Raw genomic sequence first — 18566 nt, 5'->3', positions numbered from 1 at the left:
ATTAGATATGCCAGTATCTGAATATGTATTAGATATGCCAGCATCTGAGTATGTAGTAGATATGCCAGTATGTATTAGATATGCCAGTATCTGAATATGTATTAGATATGCCAGTATCCGAGTATGTAGTAGATATGCCAATATCTGAATATGTATTAAATATGCCAGCATCTGAGTATGTATTAGATATGCCAGTATGTATTAGATATGCCAGTATCCGAATATATAGTAGATATGCCAGTATCTGAATATATAGTAGATATGCCAGTATCTGAATATGTATCAGATATGTCAGTATCTGAGTATGTATTAGATCTGCCAATATCCGAATATGTATTAGATATGCCAATATCCGAATATGTATTAGATATGCCAGTATCTGAGTATGCATTAGATATGCCAGTATCTGAATATGTATTAGATATGCCAATATCAGAATATGTATTAGATATTCCAGTACTGGAATATGTATTAGATATGCCAGTATCAGAATATGTATTAGTGAATATTGTGATCACGCAGTTATTAAGTTGAAAGGATTCTAAGAGTTGAGCTTTTCCAAGAGGGCATAGTCCTTGGCTTTAACAATTTCCTATCACACACACATACAGACAGACACACACACACAGACACATACAGAAATGCAGACACACATGCACACACATACACACACATGTGCACACACAGACACTCACATGGTTTTCTAATGTTAGTCTTCCTCTTTCTCCATTGCACTCAGACATTAATGTTCTAAGGGCTAAAATCACTATCAACAAATGAGTAAAATAAGTCTTATTATAATGTCCATCTACTGACGTAAGAGGGACTGGAATCCTCACTTCTGGCTTGGAGATCCAGGTCACCACTCTTGGGCAGAGGGAACCTGCATGAGCCCATGACACTTTGCAAACCGCCCCCCCACCCGCCTCTTCCCCGCTTCATTCCCCACCAGGGGCTGCTCTTCAAACTCCTTCCCTAAGGGGTGGACAGCTGTGGGCTGGGTCAGTGACCGGACCCTTCCCGTGTGAGCTGCTCATCGCTCTCCCTTCGTGAATCAATGGATCACAGACCACATTTGTGAACAGAAGGGGATGGAGACAGCATTGCCATCAAACCCTGAACTGCAGAGACGTCACCGTATGGGAGTCCCGGTGGCCAGGGCTTGGACTGAGGAAAGCCACGGGAGCTGGGAGGGGTGGGGGGGGTGGGAGGGGGCGGGGAGCTGGGAGAGAAATAAACATCCGTCCTCTCGGGGGTCACGTTACCGGGTGACCGCCTGTCCACTCCCGTCACCCTGAGACAGGAGAGTAACCCAGAGACTGGGAGCGGAACAATGGTGGGAACCTGGGTGATTAGGGGTCTAGGCCTGTGGACTGTGAACTGAGAGACGGCGCACAAGCCGCCCACCGCATTGTGTCCTGCCCGGAGGCCACGGGATTGCACCAGGATTGCACCCGAGGTCTGGCTCACTTGAGTTGGGAGCTGGTTTCACCCTGACACCCCATTTTAAGCAAATCTTCCCACTTTTCTTTGTTCAAACCTCTATCAAGCAAATATGTAAATATCTCAGGAACATCCTCCTCCAGGCACTTTTTTTTAAAATATATTTTTTATTGATTTTTTACAGAGAGGAAGGGAGAGGGATAGAGAGTTAGAAACATCGATGAGAGAGAAACATCGATCAGCTGCCTCCTGCACACCTCCCACTGGGGTTGTGCCCACAACCAAGGTACGTGCCCTTGACCGGAATCAAACCCGGGACCCTTCAGTCCGCAGGCCAACGCTCTATCCACTGAGCCAAACCGGTTTCGGCCTCCAGGCACTTTTAAGTGTTTACTTCTAAGAGGCAGTTTTACTGGGCACGGAGGGACCATTCCTCCCCTCTTCTTGTTTATTGGCATCGCTTGCTCCTTAATCAGATGAGTCAGATACTTGGGAGCCGTTCAGCCGCATCCTTCCCGCCCCCCAGCCACCCACGCCTTCGCTTAGTCATCACGTCTTGTGGATGCGATTCCTGTTCCGTGGACGTTAGGAGCACGCGGGAGCTGGTGGTGAGGTGCGCCACACTGGGAAGCTAGCTCACACTGGTGACCGCAAATTCCATCTCCCCTCCCTGTCGTACTTCCCCTCCTGCCCTGCACCATCTCTCAGGGCGGCGGTGGGTGCTCATGGCACCTCGCACAACGCAGGAGTCCATTCTTTGTACCTGGATCGTACACCGCCACCTCCTGGAAGAGCGCCCTGGTTTCCCTGCTGAATCTGTAATGGCGCTGCTGTCACTGAGGCGGGCCGAGGGTACACACGTCTCTATTGAACGGGTAATGAATGGGTGGGGATCGAATGTGGGGGCAGGATGGATCTAGCTGCGTGTCCATACCACAGTCAGAGAGAGGTGTCTGGGAAAGATGGTTTCTGTGACCTGCTTCGTAGGTGAGGGCTCAGGGCCATGTGTTTTAGCTATGGGATACAACGATAGTCATTCATGAATGGCCGTGTGCAGCCCGGGACAGTCCGCAGCTAACGGAGGTCACCAGGTCACACGAGAGCGCTGGCCAGGATGGGATGGTCCAGATGGCTGGGTTACCTCTGCTTCCCAACCTCCTGGGCCCGACCCCCAGACCCCAGGCAAAACACAGCCAAGAGCCTCGCTGTGCCGGAGCCCCTGGATCCCTCTCCTGAAGCTGAACGCTGTATCCTGCAGACCTTTTAATGATCTCTTAGTTAATTTTTATTTATTTATTTTTAACCCTCACCTGGGGATATTTTTCCATTGATTTTGATTTTTAGAGAAAATGGAAGGGAGGGGGAGAGACAGAGAGAGAAACATCGATGTGAGAGACACATCAGCTGGTTGCCTCCCACATCGAGCCTGCCACCTAGGCACACGCCCTTGACTGGAATCCCACCCGGGACACTTCCGTCCTAGGGCCAATGCTCTATGCGCTGAGCCAAACCGGGTAATTCTCTCTTCATTTAATCCTTAATATTTCTTTGATGTTGTTATATTTTTTTTTTCAGAAATCAAGCCCTTTTTTTCTAGAATTTGCAAGTTCATCCCAGATGAAGCAATCCATTTTATTGCATTAATTACTCCCAGGCTCATATCTTTCATATGATAATTTGTTATTTACTTATCTTCTCAACCAATAATTAGACCATAAACTGAATAAGTCATGATTCTGGAAAAATATACACATGCCTCTCCTGTATGCATCAGGGGCACCAACACCCAGCATCCTTTTCATTCGCTGAAGCTGATTTGAATAATGTCAATATTTGTGAATGCATTTGGCTATCAGTTAATCTGAAGCAATTAGGGCTGTATTCATTATTCTAAGAGCCCCTCTTCTGTATTTTATTTATTTATTTATTTTTGGTTAATCTTTACCCAAGGATATTTTTCCATTGATTTGTAGAGAGAGTGGAAGGGAAGGGGGAGAGGGAGAGAGAGAGAAACATGGATGTGAGAGGGACACATCCATTAGTTGCCTCCTGCACCTGCCCTGACCAGGGCCAGGGATGAAGCCCGCAACCCAGGTACATGACATGCCCTGGATCGGAATCGAACCCGGGACCCTTCAGTCTGTGGGCCGACGCTCTATCCACTGAGCCAAACCGGCTGGAGCACCCCTGGGCTCTTTAGAAGTTAAAAGTCAGATACTACTTGCACCTCTGTTTTTCTTTCCAACCTCACCTCCTACTGCTCGCCTGAACGGGGGTCCCTTGTGGGGAACCGCAGGGATGCCACAGCCTGAGGACCAGCCCCTACCTTCATCGCTGCACCCAGGGCCTAATGTCGGGGCGGCGGGGCCAAGTGTCTAGAAAGTGACGGTGTCCTTCGTGAACGCTCTGTTACTGCGTCCCCGTCATTCTGCAACGCTACTCATTCCCGTCTCCCCCCTCCCTCTCCTCCCGTGGCTCCTCCCCTCCCCGGAGAGCATCCTCCACGCGCTCCATGCCTGGCCGTCCTGAACCGACGTGACTGAGCACTCAGCGACCTCAAAGGTTTGATTTCTGTCATGGCCTCCACACTTCATTCTCAAACGTCCCCATTAAGAGATGTGTCGTCAGAGGAGTTTTACCACCTGGACGGAGGTAACACTTTTGGGGGCAGAACTTGAGGACGGGCTGTGGCTGGCGCTAACCGTGGCCCAGGTCCCATCTCTGCCAGGGACAGACATGCTGGCCCTGGATTCTAATGGCATTTCCAACACAGCCGAAGACTCCACGTCTCCGCTCTCCCACGCAGGGGGACTCTGACGCTCTGGGTACCGCCGTGTAATTCGATTTTGCAGCCCGGGGCCCGCGGCCCAGCTCAGTTCCTGCTGGAAACCCTGCAGCTCCGTCGCGTCCCACCTGCTTCCTGTTCTCACGTGGCCAGGCCACCACCCTGCAGAGGCCTTTGTCTGTCCTCGGGGTCCCGCCCCTCTAAAGTAACAAACACCCCGAAGAACCGCTGAACAGGGACGGGCATCCTCTTGGGAAATCCGCCACACACCTGGCCCGGCCTTCCCGCCCGACGCAGCCTCTCCCACCGGCCCGGTTCACTTCGGGCCATTTCGTCTTGCTCCTCTGGATCCTTCCCACGATGAACGCCGCGTGTGAGAAGCAATCTCGCTCTAAGCAGGAAGGTTATTTACTTGGCCCTTGCACAACACGCACAATAGAAAGGGCCATTTCTGACATCGACCTGAATGGCCACGTCCAAGGAATGTTCTGGAAAGTGCTTCGAATGAATATGCAGGCCTGTCGTCGTTATCCAGAGAATGGAGCGGACCTAACATTTAGTCCTCAAAGGCACAGGCCTCTCAGGAAAACGTGTACGCAATAATGATAATGTGACACCGGGTAACAAATGGGACGGCCATTTCCCTGGCGGCCGTGTGGACAGCCCCTCTCGCCTGTGACTATCATAGCACCCCGCAAACCCACGGCTGTGTTCTTCTTCTTCTTCTCATTGGTGACCGGGAGGACATATGTGAGTGAAACAAAAGAAACAAGACAAAAAACCCCCTGTGACACTCATTGTCACAATGACGTTGCGCTTCGACATGTATTATAAATGTCCTTGGTTACATTTTCGTCTCTAAATTGTTCTGGCTAACCACGAGCCCATAAAAATATATTGCACCCGATGGATAGACTTCTAACCAACAGTATTTATAACCTGATATAAAAAGAACACTCAAGCCCACAGTGTATTAAAAAGTCGCTTAAGAGATGTATGAAGATCCCCAAGGTTGAAAAGAAGCCATCTGTATTCTTGACGCCAAGTTCATGGGTATCTGTGAACCTTCTTCACTCTTCTTCTTCCTTTTTTCCTCCTCAAAGACCCAAATGCACGCGTCATCTTATATTCTGGTCTTGGTTCAAGTTCTGACCCGCTCTGCACATGTAAGAGCCATGGAGGGGTAGAGGAGGCTGAGCGGGACGCCCGTCCAGTTTTCCTTTTCCTGGTCTGGGGTGGCAGCTTATGATTTCAAAGACTTGAAAGTACAAAGCGAAGCCGACCCAACCTTCAGAGACATGTTTGTGCCTGTGAGTCTTGCTATATTTTTTAAAATATTCTTTTATTGATTTCAGAGAGGAAGGGAGCGGGAGAGAGAGATAGAAACATTCATGATGAGAGAGAATCATGGATCGGCTGCCTCCTGCACGCCCCCCACTGGGGATGGAGCCTGCACCCTGGGCATGTGCCCTGACCGGGAATAGAACCACGACCTCCTGGTTCATAGGTCGACGCTCAACCACGGAACCACGCTGGCTGGGCTTAAATGGGAATGCATCCATGAGGGGTCAGCAATGAGCAAAATAGATGTGCAGGCTCTTCAGGGAATTGTATTTTCTTTGTGAAAATCGACCAAGTGCTTGTGATTGGCTCATGTCTGCGATGCTCCGGAACAAACCTCATCAAAAGAGCGGCGGTGAAACAAGTCACTCTTTTCGAAATTCTGTGAGTTCACTGGACAACATTCTGTGAGTTCTTTGGGGATGTGCGGTGGCACGGGGTCCCTCACATCAAAACTGAGGGTCCCAGAAAACCTCCTCCTTCGGGGGGTGGCCCAGACTCTCAGCTGGGAGCCCCTTTCTCTCCTGGCAGCCGCTCGCTGGGGGGGGGGGGGGGGGGGGGAGGGGGACATGTCCCATCCTTCCCGGATGCTGGAGGGAGGGCGGGAAGGGATCAACCAGAGCAGTCTGCTCAGGCCTCTGTGCCTCTGGACGTGTTTTCTTCCCCAGTTTCCGCTGTTCCTTGGATTCCACCTCTGAGTGAGGCCATGAGATGCTTGTCTTTCTCTGCCTGGCTCGTTGCGCTGAGCCTGATGCTCTCCTAGCCCAGTGGTCGGCAAACTCATCAGTCAACGGAGCCAAATATCACAGCACAACGATTGAAATCTCTTTGGAGAGTCACATTTTTCAAACTTAAACTTCTTCCAACGCCACTTCTTCAAAACAGACTCGCCCAGGCCGTGGCATGTTGTGGAAGAGCCACACTCAAGGGGCCAAAGAGCCGCATGTGGCTCGCGAGCCGCGGTTGGCTGACCACGGTCCTAGACCCTCACGTTACATATTAGTAAGCTGTGGTTTTGGTTTTTGGTGGTGTTGTTTTTTTCTTTACTTTTTTCTTTTCTTTTTCCAAATGTGTCCGTGGACTATTGTGTGGAACAAACAACAGAATTTCAGGATTTGTGGGATTCAGAACCGGTCCTGCCTCGTGGGGGAGGGAGAGGACCTCAGTGCGCTGCCCTGACTCCCACCCCGCCCGGCCCACGTGCCTGGGTGACAGGGATGCGGCGTCGCACTGGGAGAGAGGATGAATATTTCATCGCCTGCGTCTCAGGGCACCGCTTCCTCCTCACTAACCTTCGACCGCGCTGTGTTTCCGTAGGAGGAAAAGGCCCAGCCCAGCCCAGCTGCGGGGCCTCTATCTCAGGTCCCATCTACCCCCGTCCCCCGTTCCCCCCCACCCCCCCGCCTGGCCTCAGTCTCTCCTTCCTGCCACGCCCCGTCTCGTCTGCTATTCTCCATCCTCTATAGAAAGTACCATTTCCCTGTCTCCATCCCCTTCTGTTTACAAATGTGGTCTGTGATCCATAGATTCACCAAGGGAGAGCGATGAGCAGCTCACACGGGAAGGGTCCATGAACTAATCCTATTACCATCATCATTTTAGAATAGAGACACGCGTCCAATTATGATGTTGTGCACCTTGAACTCGGACCAGGTTATACGTTAATTCTGTCTCAGGAACGCTGGACCAAAAAGCGTGTGGCGCGAACACTCAGCCACAGGCGCCCGATGCTGTTGGATGTCCTGTTTGTGTCTGCGTGGTCTCCACTCAGATTGCGTTGACGTTTCCTGGATCTAAACCATTGAAGAAGATGAGCAAGAGCTTGTTTATAAAAACACAAACCAGCACTGCCGGGGTTGCTTGTTACTGCAGCGTAAGCTGGTTTACAGACGTCAGGACTCTAAACGGGAGACGAATCGGCCTTGTTTGATGGCTTCTGAAGGCTTCTGTCTTTATTATCCAATCTGCCAACGTGGGAATAGAGTACACAGGTCTCAGGCAAACGCAAATGCGTTCCTGAAACGCAGCTGCACAGAAGCAAACACCTCACTTCATTATTTCCCTCCCAGAGCCAGAGAGCCTCCCCGCCACGTTCAATGCGGGTAACACGTGAACGAGCGGCCCTCCTGAGCCTCGAGGAGCAACGTGCCTCTCCCCCGTCCTCGGAGGTTCCCCAGAGGAGATTTCACACACCTCGCACATGCTCCGCCTGTAATTTATAAATCGATTCTGAATCCAGAGGTGTTTCCAGTGACAGCTTTTACCCTGCAACCTATTGCTTGTCACCTGTATCCACCTCCGAATTGTCCTATTCCGCCAACATCTCTGAAAAGCCCGCCACGTCGATCTCCGAAGCCAGGCCCGCTGCCGTTTGCGGTGACGTTTACATAACTTCCTAAACGCCCCGCTGGCCTCGCCCTGGAGTGGATCCCGTGGCTGCCAAGGGCAGGGGCGTAAATCTCCACTCCACATTCATTCTCTTAATACGTGTGACTTTTCACTCCATTAGACCAGGACGGCGTTCTGATAGCACGCTGGGAACAAGCCCAGATGTGTTGGAATTTATGTGTCTCTAGTATATTTACAACCGACATTCATGAAGCCAGCACTTGTCCAGCGCCCATCACACGACGGACACAGGGTTGGGCTCAGACAAAAATTGCCCCTGAGCCTGGCTGGCATGGCTCCGTGGTTGAGCATTGACCTATGAACCAGGAGGCCGGGGTTCCATTCCTGGTCAGGGCACATTCCTCAGGTTGTGGGCTCGATCGCCAGTAGGGGTCGAGCAGGAGGCAGCTGATCAATGATTCTCTCTCATCATTGACGTTTCTATCTCTCTCTCCTTCTCCCTTCCTCTCCCTGAATTAATAAGATAAAGTTAAAACCTCTAAGCAAGACACACCATAAGGGTGCTGACTTAAAGAGAACTCTTGAATCCACAATAATTCTGTGCGCATTTATGTGCAGTAATGTCAGAATTAGCATATCTGTCAGCACCACGGATTCACTATTAGGTGTGGTAAGAATTTGCTGACATTAAACGCCTAGAAAACACCTTCATGCTACACATTAAAAAATTAGACCTTATATCCACCTTTGAGTGATTGCACCCTTTCTCGTCCCCACAGACTGTTAAGGCCTCACTTTAATTTCCTCTTCCATCAGGGGATAGGAAATTAGCAGCATCCCTGACCTCTGACCTCTTTCATCTCTTGCTCTTTGCTGACAAATTAGGTTCTTTCGTTAACAGTGTGATTCCAACAGGTATACTGCCTGGCTGATATTCACAGAGACACTGTGCATGCCTCCACACCCAGCGCCTTATGCATCTGTTTAGTTAGATACATGTAAGACAACCCACTAAATTCATCTGTGAAATGATATGCAAATCAAAGCCTGGACAATAAAATGTGCACAAAGAGTGATAGATTACTAGGAACCTTGGAAGAAACATTTTGTTTGAGTCCCTTAGTCCTGCTTTGAAAGAAGACTTCACCAAAGGCTTTGCAAAAGTCCATCCAGTGTTCTTACTTACAATCCGCAGAGGACAGGGGTCCAGCCAGTGCTCAGCCCCCCTGTGTATTGGGACCTGCTGTGCTAACAAACCTTTGCAATCATTGCCTCTGCATTTTGAGAATGTGCACACCATGGAACTGAAAGAGTTAATATGCCTCCGGCTCCCCACAAATGTGTGAACTGTGGTTCCCCCCAGCCAGCTGGCTACACCCTCCAGTATTTCCTGGGACCCCCTTTCTTTGGAGCAGTGGTTCTCAACCTTCCTAATGCGGCGACCCTTTAATACAGTTCCTCATGTTGGGGTGACCCCCAACCATAAAATTATTTTCGTTGCCACTTCATAACTGTCATTTTGCTACTGTTATGAATCGTAACGTAAATATCTGTATTTTCTGATGGTCTTAGGCTCTACAGCAGCGGCTCTCAACCTGTGGGTCGCGACCCCACAGGTTGAGAACCGCTAGCAGGGTCTCAGACCAGAGAGAGTGAAGGCAGAAGGCAACCCCAGCGGGCACAGTAAGGAGGCAACTCATCCCTGAAAACTCAAAATGGGGCAACCCTCAAAACCCAACTTTTTAACATAAGCCTGCGTAAATTTTTGAGGAGCTCAAGGATAAAAGAGAAAGTGTTAGGCCCAAACAGATCAGGAAGAGAATTTTAAAAGAAAGACCAGAAAGTAAAGGTATTTTTCTGAAAAGAACAATAAGTGTATGAAATATAGATCAGAAGAAATCATCCAGAATGCAATTCAAAAGGGGCAGATCTAGAAACATATAACATCAGTCAAAGACAGCGAGTAAAGAAGATGCAAATACTTAATGAAAACCCTGAAGAGGAAATCGAGATGGAAAGGAGGTGAGATTAAAGATACAGGAGCTGAGAACTCTCCAGAATGGAAGAAAGACAGACTCAGAAGCTTGCCTGGGAGAAATGGGATACGTTTCAAACAGATGCACACCTGCAGACATGGTAGAGAACCCGAAGGCAGCAATTTCAAGAGAAATTCTTCATATCTACCAGGATGAGAGACAAATAAGTCTTGGAAGATGTGATCACCAGACTATGAACTGCCTTCTCACGAGCAAAATTACATCCCGGCAGATCGCGGAACGGACTAAGCGAAAAATGCCAAGAGAAAAACAGTGCTCAACATGGAGATCTGGGACCGACGACAGGCTCATTTAGAATGTAAGTAAAAGGAGTGATTTTCAGACAGACTTGAAGAGTTTACTACAGTTTCTGGAATGATCTTTAAGTGCTCTTTAGTACACAAGACATAAGCCCAGGAGGCACATGTACGTAGCAAGAAAAAGTGGTACATAACGAGCTCAAGAAAAACAGGTTATCACTCCAACTCAACGTGGGCAAAACCTGGGGAGCCGGTGAGAGTAAAGTGAGAATTGAATAGTAGAGACATGGACGTGGGCAACCGTCGCTTGGAGAACATTTGAACGAGTCATTACTGTCCTGTCTGTGAAGAGGAGAGATGATCGTTAGCTTTATACAAAAATGTAGGTATGCTTTATTTTTAAATAGTTCTGTTCGCTAAAAGGTAAACACGAGGGAATGCCATTTTTAATCCAGGAACAGTGGGGAAAAGTGAGTGAAGAATGCCCGACGCACCCCATGGAGGCGGCGAACAAGAGACGCAGTGAAAGGAACGGGCACGTTTCTGGGCGGGAATGGAGCACGTGGGGGAAGATGCTCACCGTTCATTTCAGCGCCTCTCCTGTAGTTTCAGACTTTATCACTGATTCCAGGTGCACGCCTTCCTTTTTTAGGACATTCCCATTTTTCTTTTTCTTTTTCTTTTTTTAAATATATTTTATTGATATTTTACAGAGAGGAAGGGAGAGGGATAGAGAGCTAGAAACATCGATGAGAGAGAAACATCGATCAGCTGCCTCCTGCACACCCCCTACTGGGGATGTGCCAGCAACCAAGGTACATGCCCTTGACCGGAATCGAACCCGGGACCCTTCAGTCCGCAGGCCGACGCTCTATCCACTGAGCCAAACCGGTTTTGGCAGGACATTCCCATTTTTCATTTAGAATACAGAGAGGAAAACGCCACAGGAAATAGACACCAAGTGAGGCCAAAAGATGAACACAGACACTAGCCCAAAACAGGGGAAATAATTGAGCTCGTCCAGAGGCGGAAGTGAGGCAGCCACGGAGAAGCAGCCCAATTCAGACCAGGTGGGGGTTTTCTTGGGTCTAAGGAATGGTGGTTCATTTTCCCTTATCTTTCTGTGCATTGCGTTTGCCATCGCAACGTTAAATGGATGTGAACGCTTTTCCTGGGCGGGGGCGTTGCAGACACCCCACGTCTGTGTTTCAGCTGCAGGGACCCAGTTCCGGCTCCTCTAGCTCCCCTCCCCACGTTCTCTGAGCTCCATTCTCATCTCTAGTCACGACTCACGCCTCCAAATTTAATTCTCGACTCCTGACACCCCATGTAATTAACTAGATGAAGATGATAATTTTCATTCTTTTCATTGTTTTCTATTAGTTTTCCCCAATTGATCCCAAGGCTCACAGACCAACCTTGTCCCAATTACAAGCAGTAACACTAATATAAAAATGATTAAACTACTAATACAAAGAGTGCTTATTCATCTCAAGGCCTTCTTCCAAGGCACTTTCACCTATGAACCCATTTAGTCCTTTTGCTAATACCAGGAAATTAGTATGATTAGGATCTCCACTGGGGATGGGGAAACTGAGGCAGAGGGAGGCTCAGTTACTGGCTTCGGGCAACGAGGCGAATCCATACTGAACCTAGAGACGCTGCCTGCCCCAGCCCCTGATCTCCCATTTCCTTCACACGCAGAGAATGGGACAGGTTCTCCCAGTACGATCCTCATTCCTTCTGTACTTCAGAGCATACGTCATTACTTTAGTTCTTCTTTGGACAATCTCTGTATCTCAGCCATTTCACTCATTTATTTATTCAATTAGAAACCTATGCTGACTCACTTTCCTACCCACCCTACTGCCATGGAATATTTGAGCCTGCTAAAATTGATTTACGCTCCTAGGACCCAATTTCACTGCAAATTCCCTGAGGATTGAAGGTAAGATAGTTAATTAAGCCACAGCCTTCATCCTTAAAGACTTATCGGAGTCCAAAAGCAGGTGCCAGGGCTCTGCTCTCTCAGTACATCCTGCCACGCCCTCGCCATAACCAATATTTAACGTACGATTTCCTGGTGCACCCTCACCTTTAACTACCCCTGCCCTTGTCCATGTGAATGATGAGAACGATTTAATTTTCCAACCAAAGTTCCATTGAGGAGAATTCTGCCAACGGAAAGGTTTTTACTTAAGGCTCCTTAAGTGAAGAGATGCTAATTCCTCTCTTGTTCTGTAGAAACAACAAAGAGGAAGAAAAAAGGGGGGGCTGGGTAAAAAACGAAGCAAGACGCTCCATCCTCAACCAAAAGTGGGCGTGGCCACAACCCTAAACCCACACTCTGAGGCTCATCTCCATTGCAGCCGAGAGCTCAGAAGCACAAACGTGTTTGAGCGGAGGGATCAGAGAGCACAGACATGTTCTTTCCCTTTCTCGTCACTATCATCACAAAGCTAAATGAAGCTTTGAAGGAGATGGCTGACCCCCAACCTGCCAGCTTCCACTCCCGGCCCCCACACATGCACAGCCTCCTTCACTAACAACACACCTGTCACCTGGCACGTGGTTCCTCCACTTACAACACACCTGTCACCTGGCACGTGGTTCCTCCACTAACTACACACCAGTCACCTGGCACGTGGTTCCTCCACTCACAACACACCTGTCACCTGGCACGTGGTTCCTCCACTAACTACACACCTGGCACCTGGCACGTGGTTCCTCCACTAACAACACACCTGTCACCTGGCACGTGGTTCCTCCACTAACAACACACCTGTCACCTGGCACGTGGTTCCTCCACTAACAACACACCTGTCACCTGGCACGTGGTTCCTCCACTCACAACACACCTGTCACCTGGCACGTGGTTCCTCCACTAACAACACACCTGTCACCTGGCACGTGGTTCCTCCACTCACAACACACCGGTCACCTGGCACGTGGTTCCTCCACTCACAACACACCGGTCACCTGGCACGTGGTTCCTCCACTAACAACACACCGGTCACCTGGCACGTGGTTCCTCCACTCACAACACACCGGTCACCTGGCACGTGGTTCCTCCACTAACAACACACGTGTCACCTGGCACGTGGTTCCTCCACTAACAACACACCTGTCACCTGGCACGTGGTTCCTCCACTAACAACACACCTGTCACCTGGCACGTGGTTCCTCCACTAACAACACACCTGTCACCTGGCACGTGGTTCCTCCACTAACAACACACCTGTCACCTGGCATGTGGTTCCTCCACTAACAACATACCAGTCACCTGGCACGTGGTTCCTCCACTCACAACACACCTGTCACCTGGCACGTGGTTCCTCCACTAACAACACACCTGTCACCTGGCAGGTAGTTCCTCCACTCACAACACACCGGTCACCTGGCACGTGGTTCCTCCACTAACAACACACCTGTCACCTGGCACATGGTTCCTCCACTAACAACACACCGGTCACCTGGCACGTGGTTCCTCCACTAACAACACACCGGTCACCTGGCACGTGGTTCCTCCACTCACAACACACCTGTCACCTGGCACGTGGTTCCTCCACTAACAACACACCGGTCACCTGGCACGTGGTTCCTCCACTAACAACACACCTATCACCTGGCACGTGGTTCCTCCACTAACAACACACCGGTCACCTGGCACGTGGTTCCTCCACTAACAACACACCGGTCACCTGGCACGTGGTTCCTCCACTCACAACACACCTGTCACCTGGCACGTGGTTCCTCCACTAACAACACACCGGTCACCTGGCACGTGGTTCCTCCACTCACAACACACCTGTCACCTGGCACGTGGTTCTACAGTTGGTTACAGTGATGAACCTACACAAATATGTCCCTGTCACCCCAAGTCCATAGTTTATATCAAGCTTCGCTCTTGGTGTTGTACATTCTCTGGGTTCTGACAAATATGTACTGACATGTACCAATTGTGACAGTATCATACAGAATTGTTTCAATGCCCTTGGAATGCACTGTGTTCTGCCTATCCATCCCTTAGGCTTATTTTGAAAGCAAAAGGAAAATAAAGAAAAATGCAGTGGAAAGTCAAATCTGAAGGAGAATCAGCCACAGTTTGGGGAAAGTGCTTAGACACTTGCTCTGATGTGACGTGGATATAATATCTCCGAAACACCACCTCTCCATGCATACTTTTTAAAGGAAAAGCAATGCTGAAATAAAATATTGGGGGAAAGGGAACAAGATAATTAAAAAAATAAAGCTACATTAGAAGCAATGATATTATAACACTCATGGTTGGAAATCACTGTTAGGGAAGTGGAGAAACAGCTTCAGGAAATCAACCAAAATGAACAGGAAAGTATAAATTTAAAAGTAAATTTGGAAATATGATAGATGTGGAAGACAGACAAATGAGATCCAACATGCCCACAACTGGTGATCCTAAAAGAAAAGAAAAAAGCAAAAGAACAACAATCTCCCCTCTCTCTAAAAAATTCAATTGTATAATGCAACACTTTTGGAATAAAAGAATCCATGGGGTGTGCCATATTCAAGAAAAGTTGATAAAGACAGACTAATTCCAGGACATACTGCAGCCAAAATAAAACAAAGAATCACGTGGACATCCAGCAGAGAAAAAGCAAGTTACTAGTACACCCAAGGATGGAAATTGTAGGCATAATAAAACACTGCTACAAGGTACCATTCAACACGGGAAGGATCCGCATCATCGTTTACAAATACTTACTAATTCCTGAAGGGAAAAATAAGTTTGATTTAAGAAAGATGACTTACCTTCCGTGCAAAAGGCAAAAGAAAGCATGTTCTTCGTAAGCACACAGAAAACATGCATCTATGACTATTTCTTTGGTGGTGGGGTATCACTTAGTGGAATTCAACAACCCATTCCATAATTAAAAATAAAAGACTCTAGAATGGCGAATGGAGCAGCGAACGCCTGTTGGTAAGGACTGAATCCTTTCAAACACTAAAAAGTCAAAACCAAGACTCTGGGAATTAAGCCAGAAGATAAATACGGTAAGCCCCGATCCTGTAAAACTGATAATAAACTTCAGGAGGTGCATGGAAGGATGATGACCACAGAGCACGTGTGCTAACTTTTTAACCTTCAGCACAAGGACTTGTCAGAGAGTGTTTAATGTCTAAACATGCATCCTGAAATGGACTTCCATTAATCTAGCATAATAAAGGCATAATATGCGAATTAGACCGGGCGTCCTTCTGGAAGAAGCCAGGTCTGCGAGAGAAGTCTGGGTCCCAGGTGCCAGAAGGAAGGCCTACTCTTGCACGAATTTCGTGCACTGGGCCTCTAGTATTTTTACAAATGTTCTTGACTCTAGAGTTATTTTCTGTAAGTAACATCTTCCTTGGGAAGAAACAAAGACCTGAGATCTAGCAATTTCTTCCATGGTATGCCACATCGTGTGTGTGTTTTCTTTTCCTGCTTAATCCAAACCCAAAATTAAACTCAATATGTTTTTGAAAGAGTAGGGTAAGCTTTCATTCTTTTAAAAGGACATCTACCTACCTATCCCTCATTGATCATATTATCTAAGGATGTCTTATTTATATATATAAAATAGAAAGATGTATGGTAGGAAAACAATTTTACTAAAGATCCCTCTCCCTCAATCTCTTTCACACGAACACACACACACATACTTTTTCGTGTGTGAATTGAGCCACAGGATGTCTGCAATGAAAGCCTGTATGGGGGATGAGTTTCCTCTCATGAACTTCCGTGTTCAGTCTGAGTTATTTTTACTGAGGCTGCCTTACGCCACCGCACCTCTAATTAACGTGATGTCAAAATAAATACATCAGTGAATAGCGAAGCAAATCTTTTCTAACTCTCCTCCTCCTGATGCAAGAATTAAAAAGGTACACATTTACTTTTATCCTACGGAGTATTTCTATCTTTCCGTTAAAGCCAAAAAATATGCAAACAACTTCACATTCTTTTCACAAGATAATTGATTTTTTTTTGTTTTTTTTTTTTTTTTTTTTTTTGGCTAAGCTTAGAGCAAATATACAATAATTTTCTAAATGACAAAGTGAATTTGTTTTCATTGGGGAAAGTGCCGTGGAGAATTCTAACACACCAGCCCGGTCCTTCCCCACGCAGCGGTGTGTTGGTGAGGGGCTTTTTGCCGAGAGGCAGTTAAGTTGTGCATTTATGGAACCTCACAGAAAGCCTCCTATAAAAATGTGCAGGTTCATATGTTTGGAATCTTCGGCTTCACAGACATCATTTCTGCCATCACATGTCGCTGAAGCAACACGGCGAAATGACTCCGTGTTTCTGTTTTCAGACACATCCCGTCGGCGTTTTCCATGTGGAGGCTTGCTGTGTGCATCTCTGCCGGTTTCCCCACGTGTGGTGGGTGGGGGACAGGGTGCCGCGGGCTTAACTATCTTCTTTCTTATAAAGCAAAATGCATGCAAATGGGTGAAATCCTTAACAACCACAATACAAAAAAAAAAACCCACAAAAAATGACAAACCCATCAGATAAATGAAAATTGCTCGAAAGAAGCAATGCCACACTCGACATCTGGCTCGTTCTCTGAGGAAGGGCTTTGAGGAGTGTCTCCCGGCACTGAGGATAAAATTACGAATACCCCACTTTCCAAACCATTCTGTGCGCTTCTCCTGCTCTCCCTACTTCCTTCTCTCACCATCACTTCTCTGCCAGCCACGCTGCGAACCGCTCCCGAAGGAAGGCGTCAGGATGCGGGGGGTTGAAACCTCAGTAGTTTTATCTGGGAGAAGCAAGAACTAGGGACTCCAGTGTCCCCCAGCCCCCACGATGACAACATCCCGCTAACATCCCAGCTTGTATGTGGCTCATCTAAGAGCTCTTGAAAGTTTGTTTCCAAGTCATCCACTTCTGAAACTTTCCATAAAGTATTACAGGCACCTGGACACGGACAAGCGTAACCGTTGTCGAGGGCAACGCCAGAAGCTGTCATGTAGCAGATGAGTAAGAGGCGCTGTCAGAAGAAATGTGGGGGGTGAGGAGGCGCCTGTGACCTCCAGTCCTGCTTCGCTGCCCTAAGCAAAACTCTCCCCCAGGACACTTCTCCTCTTCAGTCACCCCTCGGACACGTCAAACCCCACCCCTCGACCCTTCCATGGAAATATATATATGTAGATAGCAACCCCATTTCCCACCGGCCCTACAGGCAGGGCGCGAGGCCGTCAGGAAGTACAGAATCAGCAATGTCACCGGTCTCGCCCATCACTTCCCTGCAGCACAGACAGCGAAACGCGGACAAATAGACCTGTTGTCTCTCTCGGGTTTGAACCCAGCCTCTCCTCCCGCACCCCGCCTCACCCCACCCCACCCCACCCCCAATACAGATTCCCTGCCTTTGCTTTCCCCAGAAACCCGTGCCTCCTAAGCACCACATCCCAGAAGCAGAGCCCACACCAGCGGTGCCTGCTCCCGCCCCGCCTTTGCCAGCGATGCTCACACACAGCCCGGGCGGGAGGGCTGCAGTCTCCGCACGCGGGTCACTGCAGCACACCGCACGCCTTGGTACTCACCGAGGCTCGGGAGATGTCTGGGGGACGCTGCGGGCGACGTTGCGGGCGATGTCTCTGCGGAAGTCTCTCTGCCGCTCCGGCCGGGCGTGCAGAGCCGAGCATCCAGGCAGGAGGAGCCGCTGGACCCACCGTCAGAGCGGCTGGGAGGCAAGGTCTCCCGTGGGGACCGCCAGCCCGCGCCCAGGGAGGATGCCCGCCCGTCCCTCCTCCTCCGGTCTGAAGCAGGACACGCTGCTCCCTCTGCCTTCCTGCCGGAGCCCAGACTGCCAGCTCGGGAGGGAGGCTGGCGGCCGAGCCCCTCCGCTCTGATATCTGACGGAGACGCCTCCCTCCCGAGAGCCAGCCGCCAGCTCAGCTTGTCTGCAGGCTCAGCATCCCCCCAGCCAGGCAGCGCCTAGCGCGGCTGCCATCCCCGTGCGCGCGGCCGGAGGAAATCTCCTCCCCTCCCTCTGACGAGGGACGCACTTCTGTGGGGTCATCAGAAAAACCTCTCCCGTGGAAACTGGGTCAGGCTAACCCCTCGCAGGCGGCGGCGGGCGGGGGCAGTCATTTCACTCTGGCTGCCCTGTCACCGCATTTCGTTTGCAGGCGGAGATGGGGCAGGTCAAGGGTCCGCACTGACTCCCCTCCACCCAAACCCGAGCTTCCCGAAGCCCCCGGCCTGGCTGCGGGGGGCGGGGAGGGGGAGGGCGATGTGGCCCGTGAGCTCAGGTGCTGCCCCAGGCCTCTCCATCACAGGTGCCAGTGTGCCAATGGCAGGCAGGTGCAGGAGGCTCAGCCCACCCAGTG

The 18566-nt window shown here is 49.4% G+C and overlaps 1 protein-coding gene across 2 annotated transcripts in view; it reads right to left on the bottom strand.

Annotated features, from left to right (window-relative positions):
* Positions 1-18305, bottom strand: part of CNTN6 (contactin 6) — a 173892-nt gene extending 155587 nt beyond the window's left edge. The window contains exon 1 of one of the 2 annotated variants that reach the window (XM_080673339.1): positions 17778-18305. The gene's annotated coding sequence lies outside the window, so the exon portion shown is untranslated. The remainder of the gene's footprint in view (positions 1-17777) is intronic. The other variant, XM_080673341.1, reaches the window with a different exon arrangement.
* Positions 18306-18566: the final 261 nt, after the last annotated feature.

Source organism: Plecotus auritus, assembly GCF_963455305.1.
Source record: "Plecotus auritus genome assembly, chromosome: 6".
Classification (NCBI taxonomy): Eukaryota; Metazoa; Chordata; class Mammalia; order Chiroptera; family Vespertilionidae; genus Plecotus; species Plecotus auritus.
The sequence above is the reverse complement of the archived record's forward strand: the minus strand, read 5'-3'. Positions and strand labels throughout refer to the sequence as shown.